The following is a 14,265-nucleotide window of genomic DNA, read 5'->3' as shown; positions in this document are numbered from 1 at the left end:
GAAAAAACTTGCCAATTTGCGACAATTTGCCTTGGCCATAATGTCAAATCAAATGAAAGAATGAAGGTGATTCTGATAACACTCAATTATTAAAACACAGAAGAACAACAATTTAAGAACAAGAAAACCGGGAAAACACGTAGATCGAAACTCGGGATTTACATTTCACTTATAATTAGCAGCACAATTAACTTTTTGTCATGCAAAGCATAGCATAGGCTACAAAATAAATTATGTTATTGAAATATTGTAAGTTGGTCATATGAACTACATGAATGAACGTTTAAAAAAACAACATGCAAAATCAAAATTGAATAGCTCCGTAACGGTTTGCTAAAAGTGCATGTGACCTATTTAGGGTTGGGAACCGAGAACCGGTTCTTATGCAGAACCGAAACTGATTTTTGAAAAATACCAGAACCGCGCGAAATTCCTAAGTTTCGGTTCCGAAAACGGTTCTGGTGCAATGTGTGTGCGAAGCGCTGGAAGCGTATCCTTTCATAGCGAGTGACAGCCAGTGTTGCCAACTCCGTGATTTTCCCGCTTTCCCGTTTTCCACTGTTGCCGCGGGCTGTGTTTCATGTCCGCGGGTTGAAACGATTGTGCAATTGTGCGGGTTTTGTTGTGAAAACCTGGCAACCCTGGCTCACCTCATCATGAATATTAATTACGTTGCTTGCCGCTTCCAGGAGGGCAACGCAGTTCAGCACTGAAAGCCCTCGCGCTACACATTTACGGTTTTGCATCAGATATTTTCTCGTTGACCACCAGCATGGCGAAGAGAAAGTCACAAGTATGTATTCATTTCCAAAGAATGAATGATAATGAAGCAAAATGTAACACGTGAAAAGTTAATAACATGCAAAGGAGGCTGCACTAGCAATTTGACAAAACATTTGCTACAGCACAGAGTGCCACAGGGCTTATACCAGATTTATAGTGAAAGGCCTATATATATATATATATATATATATATATATATATATATATATGTCAACCGTTGAGTCACCATGGTTTAGGTAAGCGTTTAGGCACAATTAGGCTACCTTTGTAATGCTGAATTGCAATTTATTATTTACAAGTTCACTGAATAACTGAATTACTATTAAATTAATATATAACTAATTAATAAATATAACTAATAAATATAATTTATAACTTGGTTTTATTCAGAGACAGAGAGATAAAATGTAATAAGACAATTTCAGAGGTGTTCATTTGAAAAAAAATGTGTTGCAAGAATGGCTTAATTAATACTGTAATATATGTACAGTACAGGACTTTTTTGACATTGCCAACCTGTAAATAAATTTTAGAGCAAGTAATAAACACAAAATGGATTGTTTGAGTTGCGTATTGTGCCTTTTTCCTTTACCACTATTTGTTTAATAATTTTAATGGAACCGGAATCGGAACCGGAATCGTTAGGCGGAACCGGAACCGGAACCGGAACCGGAAAATTTCTCACGATTCCCAACCCTAGACCTATTGTATAGTCATTAGTTAGGATAGTAAAATAACAAATGTATAGTTTTTAAGTAGAAATAAAATATTTATGTAAAGAAATATAGTAAAATACCCCCCCCCCCCATTGTCCATTTTCCTGTAAACATCGTTAACTGCCATTTTAGGGACATCGCCCAACTCTAATATTTAGCAATACAAGGAATTAAAATAACATGCATAGATTTCAATCAGTGAGTTTTTTTAAATTGATTCAACTCACTTTGAGAGAGTTTTTGATTATTGGCTCAGTTGGCTTGACTGTAAAATTAATGTATAATGCATTGCAGTATCAAAAACAGCAATGTAGCATTTTTGCTCACTAACTTGCTACTCTTCGCTACTACTACTGAAAATTGTTAGTAAGTAGCATTGCTACTTTTAGCTAATTACTCCAACATTGCGATCATAAAAATAACGTACATTAAGTTGCATGTGTATCACGTCTTTCAACAGGAGTCCCCTTAGTCTGTCTTCGTGTCTTTCTGTATGTCGCTCCCTAGTTCTATTTTGTTTTCCCCAATGATCTGCACCTCTTCATATGTCTGCCCTTGTCCTCCTGATTTGTGTGTGAGGTAAATGGTGTGCTTGTTTGTTGTCAGCGAGGGTGCAGCGAGCAAGAGGAAAGGCTATTGATCCATGCTGACCATACACTCAACCAAACAGCTGTCGTCCTGACAGCACAAGACAAATGAAGCATCAGATTCACCGTGTTGACTGACCTATTCCCATCAACAACAGCGCCACATGAAAGACTCCAGCGGCGGAGGGAGGGAGGGGGGAGAGGGAGCCCACCTCATGAAACAGACCGCATAAGCCTAGAGGATTTTTATTGATTACTAATGTCCATCCCCTGCACTCGGCTTTATCCCAGTCGGGGTCCCCTGAGGTCCATCGTATTAATGTTAAAATCCAGGACAGAACAGAATGTTTTTCTCCTGCTTCGTTCTCTATATTGAACAGAAATCTTAATTTCGCAAAACGGTCTCTGGAAGTGGGTCAGATGGTTGAAAACAACACGAAGAGCTTACTGCCACGGATTGAACAATTCTGGCTGGATTTTCTATGTGAACATGAATAATAGCAGCACTGTTGTTCACTTAAAGTCTACATCAAATCCAAATTGACTTGCCTAAGCTTTGATTTTGTACACTACACATTGATTGCATTGTACAAAGTGAGCGATTCCATTACCAGAATGGTGCTAAAACAGAATTTGAGCTAAAGCAATGCTTAAATATCTGTTGGCTATTGGTTTTGTTATTCAATGGCCAGTAGCTATGTTTCCATTCTCCTATTTTTATGGGCATTTTAGGATATCGCATTAAAAAACACTGGATGGAAACAGAAAGATTTGCATAAAAACGTGTGATCAGTTGAGGCGGATATTTTTTTTCTCCAATGAGTAAGCATGCACATAGACTGATGAAAACACATTTACTAAATAAATCACTAGATGTGCAACAAAGAGCATTTATATCAAAGTACACTACTGTTCAAAAGTTTGGGGTCGATAAGATTTTTTTATGTTTTTGAAACAAGACCCTGATGCTCACCAAGGCTGCTAGCCTGGATACCAGCCGAACGTAGCCCCGCCCACAACATTTGAGCTCGGGAAGTTCGGTCTGTGCTCGAAGCAGAGCTGTTCGGACCAATCAAATTGTGAGGGCGGGCTTTATACGATGATGGACAGATGATCAACAGTAACGTAATCATCCACGTCACCAAAGAGTGCTCGGGTTGAATTCGTTTACTAAACGGAGAACTTGTTCGTATGCATTCATCTTTACTATTGCTCTCAAAAATGATGATGGTGTTGGTGAGTACTCCGTGTATCCTTAAATTATTATTACAACACCAGCAAACATCGTTTACGCTCATCTTCTTCTTCTACTTCTTCCAGCGTGTGTGCAGTTGAGTTCTGTTGACAACTATGCGTCGCTCAACATACGTCACTTACTCCGCTGCTCTGATTGGTTGTGGGTCTATCCAATTGAGTGCAGAGGCGTTTTCTTTCCTGGTTCGGTTGAAACACACCCCATAATCACAGACCAAAGGAGCAGTATCAGACCCATATTCTGACTAGAATCTGAGTATGACGATGTCAGGCTACAAGGCTGCATTTATTTGATTAGAAATACAATAAAACCGCAATATTATTACAATTTAAAATGACTTTTTTCTATTTTAATATATTTTAAAATATAATTTATTCTTGTGATGCAAATCGGAAATTTTTTGCATTAAAAAACAATGGATGGAAACGTCGAGATGTGCATATATTTTTTAAAATGTGCATAAAAAAAGGTATGCGCTCAATTGAGGCAGACCAATTTTTTAACATTTTTATCTAAGTACACTACCGTTTAAAAGTTTGGAGTCTGTACGATTTTTTTTATGTTTTTGAAAGAAGACTCTGATGCTCACCAAGGCTACATTTATTTGATTAGAAATACAATAAAAAACTCAATATTGTGAAATTGTCACGTCCAAACAAGCAGAAACTGGTGCGAGGACTCAAGTGCAGAAATAAGGATTTATTTATAAAAAATAAACATAAATACGACACAAAAACCCACGAGGGGGCAACATAAACTAGAAATAACAAAACAAACTGAAAACCTAAAACAGAAATCACAGGGAAACCGGGAGACGTAGACATAACATGGCAACGATACGACAAAGACTGAACACACAAAGGAACTGTTCAGGCACGTGCAGAGGGGGGGGCTTTGGGTGCTCGAGCCCCTGCCCTTTTTCAAAATGAATCAAAAGTGCCCCTCAGACAAATATCAATGATAATATCGTGGTCAACAAAACTAAATAAATGTGATTATTATAACATGACAATGTATACAATAGTAACGAACGGCTCAAAAGTCGGACAATTTCTGTTGAGGCGTTGCCATAACGCGTTGCTATGGATCGCGTGCGTTTTGATTGACAGCTGATTTTCCTCTGTTCCGAAACGGCTTTGAGCTAAATATGGTCCTTTCAGAGAGTGTGTGGCCTTACGGGAAAAAAAGTAAACCAATATTTTTTTTCATCCATAATCAGAGCTAATGTGTTGATTTAATTACAAATCTATGTATTATATATTTTAAAGTATTACACAATTCACCAATGTCCGTTTGTCATGTATATACACCAACCAATCGTGATCTGGCAAAGCAAGTTCAAATTCCATTGGGCGATGTGAAGCGGTAATTTTCTGTTCTTATTCATAAATCGGTTGAAAATTACATGGACAGACGAACTAACGTTTGTGGAACGATTTCCTGCGGTTTGTCTCATTTTATAAATTGCATCACTGACAAAATGGATTTTAACAAACAAATCCCTGCACAAAACCACAGCAGCAAACGTCGCATTAATGGTAAGTAGTGTTAAATTCACTTGTATTTATGTATATTGATACACCGTTTACCATTTCATGAAACTATCAAAGTTAACAAAAAACAAGTGCCACCAGCATACAGGCCTATTATATGAAGATACGTGAAAGGACTTTATTATATTACCATTTTTGAATATTATGCAGCATTATGAAAGTCTCTTATGTTCATCAAGCCTGCATTTATTTGATAAAAAACAGCAATATGGTATTTAAAATATAATTTATTCCTGTGATCACAGCTGGATTTTCAGCATCATTACTCCACTCTTCAGTGTCTCATGATCATTCAGAAATCATTCTAATATGAGGATTTAATGTCAATGATGGAAACTGTGATACTATTTTCAAGATTCTTTTATTAATAAAAAGTTAAAAAGAACATAATGTAATAAAATTTCACAATATTAGGCTACTGTTTTTTTCTGTATTTTTGATTAAATAAATGCAGGCTTGATGAGCATAAGGATATATATATATATATATATATTTACATATTGCCCCTTTTTTACATTTGAGCCCCTGCCCCTGAAGAACTCTCTGCACGGCCCTGGAACTGTTTAAAGGGGACAAATCAAGCAGGGAATGAGGGAACACAGGTGGGACAAATTAAACCAATAACGAGATAACAAGGGGGTGGGATCAAGACAAAGACAGAGCACATGCCCAAAATAACAAAACACCACAAGTGCACACGAGACAGGACAGGCATGTGACAGAAATATTATTACAATTTAAAATAACTTTTCTATTTTAATATATTTTAAAATATAATTTATTCCTGTGATCAAAGCTGAATTTTCAGCATCATTACTTCAGTGTCACATGATCCTTCAGAAATCATTCTCATATGATATGATTTTTTCAGGACAGTTCAAAAGAACAGCTTTTATTTGAAATTGAATGCATCCTTGAGGCCACTTTTTACAATCCAAAGAATTCCTGATGGATAAAATCAAGGACCACCCTATGCCACAGTATAGAAATAGATAGTGTCATGTTGAATTTATGTCTTTCTTTGATCAGTTTTATTGGCTCTCTGTATCACTGACATATGTGTGACCGGATCTCTCAGTGACCGTCTACTCTGTGGCCGTGTTTTCAGTGAGAACAATGCTTCACAAGACAACCTGTTCTGAAGCACCCTCAGGAAAAAAGAGCAAGAAAGGTACAGAGAGAGAGAGAGAGAGAGAGAGAGAGAGAGGAGGCTTGAGTCATACTGATGTGTTTACAGTAGCAGGGATACACTGTACACGCACACACGCCACCAAACGCCGTCAGGCTCTAGGACCCTGCGATACACTGATGCTCTACCGAGAAGAGCCAAGGAGAGAGGGGGTAAAGTGGGGGGTGGAGTGGAGCGCAAAAAAGACAGTGGAGGAGGGAAAGAGAGATGTGGAGAGAAAAGAGGAGAGAAAGATGCAAAGAGCCGCTTCGCTGCTGTAGTTTGGAAGTCTCGCCAGGAAGACTTAAAAGAGCATTGGTGGTATAAATACCCAGCATAAACAGGATTAAAAGAGCAACTACTGACTCCATCAGAGAAGTGTGAAGTGAGAGAGACAGGCAGAGAGCGAGAATAAAGTGTAAGCATCAGCAGCGGTGTGTACTACTGCAGTGTGTGTCTACACACTCAAACAGGAGCTCGCTTTACTACAGCGCTCAACTTGGGAGACAAGAACTGTCACTGTCACTCTTTTACTCTAACACCATCCCGTCTCTCTCTCTCTCTCTCTCTCTCTCTCTCTCTCTCTCAGACACGCTTGTACACACAAATGGAGAATATGTCTTGGCGCTGAAGTATTGCTGAAGTTCAAACCGGGCCGCTGGATTCGTCTGTTTTGCTCCACTCAGTTCCTCCTCCTGTGTGAGACTTCGCCGACACCAGCGCAGAGTTCAGCATCAAATGAAAGAGGTAGGTTTTGCTCGTCTTTTGTGATAAAAATGCATTTTAATCAGTATTGTCCAGTATATTAATACCCTACAGTTTCTTTACGGACAGTTTGGGTGTAAGTGTAAGTGTTTCTCTTTGGAAATATGTTATTTCATGTCAGATGTGTGGGACATTTCTTCAATTTTGCTGTGTTGTTATTCAGACCTTTGGCCGCCCTCGAAAAATTCAATCACATATTATTCCGCCAAGCTCTTCTGTGCCTCTCGCATGACGTGTAATGACATTTCTGGCAATCATAACACATACAAGCTTTGCCGTTATTATTGTGTCACCAACTTTAGCGATACGAGAACCATGTACATGTGCTGATTTAGCAAAGGACACACTTTCAGCTTTTGTTAGGGAGAACTGCAGCAGTTCCCATCAGAGAAAGACATTTCTATTGTTAGTCACTGTATCTGCAATCCAGCGTTGCCTCTATAGTGATTCATGTAGTGGATGCTCCCAAGAGATTGAGGGTATTCTCATGTTTAGATGTGCACTAAGACATTAATTACTCAAAGTAAAATACAGTATATTTCATATTTAATCTATCTTTTCTCTTCGCTCCTCACCCTCATGACCCCACGCACAAACCATAAAATTCGATCTCTACAAATCATACTTCCAGATTACAATAAAACGGAGATTATTTCATGACATACGCTCTTGTGCGTTATTATCCTGAAAGTCTCTGTGCACCCCCCTCTTGTGCACAAATCTCACTACTAATCTAAACTCTCCTGTAGACACACACACACACACACACACACACACACACACACACACACACACACACACACGACAGCTCTTCTTGTTTATCAGCACTGCTGTCACATGCAGCGTGTTGCCATATTCCCCTGCCTGCTGCGTGCTGGTGAGATAACCTTTTACTTAGCGTGAGTAATAAACAATTAGCCGGTGATTATGTGCGACATGTGAGAGGATTTCTCATTTGATTAAATGTGTTCTCGCTGATGCAGAGCATCTCACAGACAAGTTCTCATATTTGTGTCTGCTGTGTTGGTATTATGAAGTGATTTTCTTTTAGATTCTTCTTAATATTGTTAAATTTTGCGTGTATTGTGTGTTAGTGGGATGGGCGCTCTTTGCGTGTGTGTGTGTGTGTGTGTGTGCTGTGATCTCTGACTCAGATGATGGAGGAGAAGGCCAGTAAGGGGTCAGGCCACTGAGAGCTCTTTCATCCTTTCCTCTAGGTCTGTTTCACACCGCTCGCACAAACAGCACGTAAGAGAAGCTGCTGCAGGCTCGTGTTGTGCTTTCACATTGTGTAACCAAACTGCGTCCTTATACCACAAACTGACAGATTTGTAGATTACAACTTTTGAATATTTTCGACATTTAATCGTGACTGTATGGTATAGTGTTGTGAAGAACTACACTACCCATGAATCCTAAAGTATCAGGTAATTTGTTATGAATTTTCTTATAAATTTAGTTTGTTTATAAATACATTGCTTGATATTATTAATAATTATTATGATTAATAACTAATATGAAAATTTTTATATTAAAAGGTCATGACATGAGAAAGCAAATTAGCAAATCTTTTGACATATAAGAACTTTGTACCATTAAAACATCCTGCACGTTTCATAGCTTAAAATTTCCTCTGCATTATAAACAAAGCATTTCTTTAATCAAGCTCCAAAAACGGCTCATTTTTATACTGCGGGATCTGCGACGTAACACGGGCAAACATATTTGCATATGACCGCCTCCACAAATCAAGGCATAGTTATACATCATCGCCAGTGGCGTAACTTTGTTTTAAAAAGTGGTTGGGACAGGTGTGTGTATGTATGTATATCTGATTTAGCATCGCTTATACAATGTTATATCAGATGTAAAATATGTACAATAACAATTGCAGAAAAAAAAGAATATTAAGATGTCCAGAAATCAATTTCAGTAGTTCATTGGGTTTAATTTATCGATATAGAACTCATGTTTAATTCTTGCATCTAAACACAATAATTCGTTAGTGCCAAGATTTTTCTTGTGAATAAATGCATAGATTCGCAAGCTTTGCTTGTATTCCCTAATGGTCTTTTGTTAACCGTGTCAGAGATTCTCGGTTATAATCTGCCCTCGTTTTTTTTTTCTCTTCAAAACCGAGTATCATCAGTGATTATATATCAAGAGCAGGGACAGTTTTTTGTGCATTTTGTTTTGTGATTTTCACAGGAACAAATTGAAAGTCTCCGCAACGGTGTTAAGCGATTTAAGCGTTCGTCTGTGTGAAGTGAGCCACAAGAGAAATCTGTTCTACTGAAAACAGCGGCAACGAGCACCAGATCGCCTCTTATTTAACAAACGAACATAATTATGCTCTGCTAGTTAACTGGAGATGTTTTGTTTGTATTAGATAGGTTCATCCGTGCAGCTAGATGATTCAAAAAGTGGTGGGGACGATTTCGACCCTGGCAAAAAGTGGCGGGGACATGTCCCATCCGCAAATTATGCCTATGATCATCGCACCATAGCATAGCATTTAGTTGCTACTGTCAGTCAGAAAGTGTTTGTCTTTCACTGTGCATGTTCTACGTAACTTTTATTCAACTTTGTTCACTGCTTTATTTTATGTTATTTCATAAAAGCTTGCATTGGCAAAGATAGTGTTGATTAGGTTTATAGTACAAAAAATAGGCTTATCATTGAAACTACACGCAGCTTCACTTCTGCCACCAGTGTTGTGCTGGTAATGCGGACAGCGTGAATGCTATAACCAGTTAATATGAGACATGAGCAGAAGCTAGATCTGAAATGTGTTCCCCTACCACATTCGACTTGAGCGTCAGCAAAAAGCCTGGAGGCTTGTTTGGTTCCTTGTTTGCACCATAAGCCTTTTAATTAAAAAAAAAAAAAAGCCCTCCGGCAATAGAAAGCGGCTTGTGTAGTACAGTACATACACCTCAACTGCTTTACCACATAAAGCTGGATGTGTCACAAGAGCACAGTACACCAGCAGTTCTGATTGATCGTATTTTGCTCCCTATGCACAGCACAGCTATCATGATTTGTAGCCGTCTCGGTTAACAAGCACTGGCATGAGATGAGAAGAGCCATCTTGCACTAAATGAGAATGAAATAGAGGTCTGAACCAGTGGCTGTGTCCGAATCCCAAGGCAGCTGCTTCACTGCCCAGTCAGTTGCAAACAGGCAATGTTTTGGTAACATCACATGCATTTTGAAAAAGCAACATGCGCTGATGACGCATCTGCCCAAACTTGCAACGAGAAGCTATTATAAACTGCCTGTTGTCAACAACACAGAAGCTGTAATGGCTCCCTTTAGTTTTCAGCCCAAATAAAATGCTGTGTGGTTTAACATTTGAAAAAGAATTAAGACAACCATAAATATTAGTATTGTTTTTATTTTACAGGGAAATAGTACTGTAGTAATATTGCACTATAAAATTCAGTATTCAATGATAATAATAATAAGCAAAAATGACACAAAATAAGAAATATTGCGTTATATAGTTTTTTATTATTTTATTTTATTTTTGGCCACATTGTGCAGCTCTATAAACAAGGACAGCAAAAACTTAAAGCTTTTTTTAATCACATCACAAGTCACAATTAATATTTATTTTCCCCAAAATCGTGCAGCCCTTGTAGAAAAGTAAAACAAAAAATAGACATAAAATAAACAATATAAAAGTATTTATTTTTTCAACTGCTCAACTAAACATCATTTTTTATCAGTGTTTGTTCATTAAACCCTCAAATCGCATGCCCAGGTTTGTGGGATATCATAGGCAGCGAAGGATGTCTGTATTTTCTTCAGCCAACCTTATGAAGGCATCTCTGTCAACAGGATGTTATGCAAACATTGCATTCGGACATGCCTTGATGCCTTCCAATCTCCGGATACTGCCTGCGAAAGCAGCATTTTTCATCTTTTGGACACAACAGCAACTAGAGCAACATGCACAAAGATTTCAGAAGCACAACCAGAAATCAAACCCAAACAGAAGAAATTCAGTGCAATTAGATGAAAGAAGACTTCCATTCTTTATTGTCACCAGTATAGATCTGTCAAGCCCCGGTGCCCTTTTCTGCACCCAAGTGGATCAACAAGAATAATGAGATGTCCCATTATAAACAGATTATAGATAATGAGAAAGAGTCAGACACATAGACACACAGAGTTCATGGCTCATAGACAAACATACAAAGTCTCAAACACACACAGTGTGCAAAGGCTCGGTCCATGGAAGGGAAATAACCCCTACAGCGTGTGTATGTTCACTGTCTGTCTCCCTCCCTCTCTCAGGCACAGCTGGTGTGAGGCACAATGGGGCCTGAGGGATGAGAGAAATCACCCAGCTAAGATATGTGCAAATGGCTCCTCTGAAACACTGAGCGCTCTCCCCAACTCAAGGGAGAACGAGAGTTAGAGAGTGTCGGGGGAGAGAAGTGGAAATGACAGGGAAAAGAATGGAGTAGAGGCAGAGAAAAGGTACTAGTAAAAAAGGGCAAGTACCATGGTACCATGTTTTTGTATATGGTGCTATGGTAATACCACGTTTTTTTTTTTATATTTACCATGCTTCTCATGTAATTACCTTCTAGGAAGAATTGCTTTGTCGTATTCCTCATCTGCTAAATGAGTACATTTTGTACATTATACCATGGCATTCCATGAAATAGCTTACAACACAAGATTAAGACCAGTAACAGGTGAAGCGAATAACGTTGGGCATCTCTTAACAAGGCCACATATTAAGGTCTGGTCCGAAGAGGGACAAACCACAAGCCGACGAGTGTTGGGTCGGCCAAGGCGCATCGATGCACGAGGACAAAAAAAGCTATACCCCTCTGATCCAACAGAAGATCTACTGTGGCACAAGTCACACACAATTTTAATGATGACAATGGGAGGAATGTGTTCTGCCGCTGACCAATCAGAGTGCCCATGATGACCCCTGTCCACCATTAAAAGTGCCTACTATGGGTACACGAGTGTCAGAACTGGACCTTGGAGCCAATGAAGAAGGTGTATGTGTGTGCCGTTTACCCGGAGAAGTGATGACACCAGGATTACTGTGGGACGACGACAAGCCGGTGGAGAGAGTGTGATGCTCTGGGCAATGTTCGGCCATCCATGTGGATGTTACTTTGACACGTACCACCTACCTAAGCATTGTTGCAGACCAGGTACACCCCCTCATGACAATGGTGTTCCCTGCTGGAAGGGGCTCTTTCAGCTGGATAATGCACCCTGCCACAATGCACACATTGTTCAGGAATGGTTGATGAGGAGTTCAAGGTTTTGCCCTGGCCTCCAAATTCCCCAGATCTCAATTGGGATGTGCTGGACCGACAAGTAAGATCCATGGCGGCTCCACATTGGAACCTACAGGACTTGAAGGATCTGCTGCTTACGGCAGATACCACAGGACACCTACAGGACTCTTGTAGAGTCCATGCCTCGGGTGGGGCGGCGCTGTTTTGACAGCACGTGGAGGACCAACAGCATATTAAGCATCATCTGTGTAAACCCCATGGAATATGAATATAGTAATCATTTATTATTGTGGTATTGGGAGACTGTATCTGCACAGCCAAAGATGTCAGTCAGTGCATTTTTACACAGGAAAGCAATTGAAACTAAAAACTGTGTACGCCCTTTACAGTGCATTCAAGGTGTACATCATATCAGAATAAAACTGATTCACCATAGAGCAGGGGTCTTCAACGTTTTTCAGGTTAAGGACCCCTTATGCCGAGTTCACACTGCCCTGATTTTAGCCCCGATTTTCGCTTGCCGACAGGTTTTGCGAAATTGCCGACAAATGAAGCCTTGTGAACAAAATAACCAAATTAAAAATATATAATATATATTTATAAAATATATATAATTATATAACAATTTAAGTGTTTTGTAAAATATATATACAAATATTTAAGTATGTTGAGAGCTTAGAGACATCAACTCGATTACAGTGCTTCATGGGAGTGGGCGGGGCTATTTTGGCTTGGTTGCTTTTTTTTATTCACTGATTGGTGTAATTTTCTGGACAGCATTATGGATACTATAATTTTTCACTAGGAATTGCTGTTAAATACAATTAAAAAAAGCTGAAATAATGTGGGCTGATGGCTTCAAAAGAAGCAACCTCGCAACTCATAGCTCATATAACTATGGTTACAACAATAAGAGTAAGCTTGACAGAGAGAGAAAGAAGGTAGAAACAATTTGACTTGAAAGATGGCTGATGAATGAGCTCATTTCCAAACACACGCACAGAATGCTGGGATGTAAAAACACCCCTCCCTCAGAGCGGAATTCCTTTTTCCATTATAATGTTATTTAGGGAGCAATTATGTATCTTTCCATCCTGAGTGTAATGTGACATTGCTGGGCTTAAGGAATTATTGTGCTGGAATTATAAAAGCTCTCACTTAAATGAGCAGAGACGTACAGCAGATGACAAATCAGACTTTGGCTAATTAATCTTCGCAAGTACATTCATAGTATCAAAGTCAATATGTTTTCATATAGACCTAAAGCAGTTAATTTCTGCTTTAATTAAAAAAACGCACCTGTTCTCCATCATACTTTATTTCAGTCATGGAGAGTGTATGGGAGAGTGTATACTGAAGGGTGAGTGTATATTGTAGGGTGAGTGTATACTGAAGGGAGAGTGTATTGTGGTGAGTGTACTGAAGGGAGAGTGTATTGTGGTGAGTGTAAAGTGAAGGGTGAGTGTATACTGATGGGTGAGTGTATACTGATGGGTGAGTGTATACTGATGGGTGAGTGTATACTGATGGGTGAGTGTATACTGATGGGTGAGTGTATACTGATGGGTGAGTGTATACTGATGGGTGAGTGTATACTGAAGGGAGAGTGTATAGTGAAGGGTGAGTGTATAGTGAAGGGTGACTGTATACTGATGGGTGAGTGTATATTGAAGGGTGAGTGTATACTGAAGGGTGAGTGTATAGTGAAGGGAGAGTGTATACTGAAGGGTGAGTGTATAGTGAAGGGTTACTGTATACTGATGGGTGAGTGTATAGTGAAGGGTGAGTGTATACTGAAGGGTGAGTGTATATTGAAGGGTGAGTGTATACTGAAGGGTGAGTGTATACTGAAGGGTGACTGTATACTGATGGGTGAGTGTATATTGAAGGGTGAGTGTATACTGAAGGGTGAGTGTATAGTGAAGGGTGAGTGTATAGTGAAGGGTGACTGTATACTGATGGGTGAGTGTATATTGAAGGGTGAGTGTATACTGAAGGGTGAGTGTATAGTGAAGGGAGAGTGTATACTGAAGGGTGAGTGTATAGTGAAGGGTTACTGTATACTGATGGGTGAGTGTATAGTGAAGGGTGAGTGTATACTGAAGGGTGAGTGTATATTGAAGGGTGAGTGTATACTGATGGGTGAGTGTATACTGAAGGGT

General features: G+C 39.2%; 1 protein-coding gene across 1 annotated transcript in view; it reads left to right on the top strand.

Moving 5' to 3' along the window:
• The first annotated feature begins 6,249 nt into the window (after positions 1-6,249).
• The window catches only part of tmem91 (transmembrane protein 91), a 39,335-nt gene continuing 31,319 nt past the window's right edge, over positions 6,250-14,265 (top strand). The window contains exons 1-2 of the mRNA XM_079825046.1: positions 6,250-6,480; positions 6,652-6,809. The gene's annotated coding sequence lies outside the window, so the exon portion shown is untranslated. The remainder of the gene's footprint in view (positions 6,481-6,651; positions 6,810-14,265) is intronic.

This window comes from Gobio gobio (assembly GCF_949357685.1).
Source record: "Gobio gobio genome assembly, chromosome: 9".
Taxonomy (NCBI): Eukaryota; Metazoa; Chordata; class Actinopteri; order Cypriniformes; family Gobionidae; genus Gobio; species Gobio gobio.
Note: the sequence above shows the minus strand (reverse complement) of the source record. Positions and strands in the feature narration are given on the sequence as shown.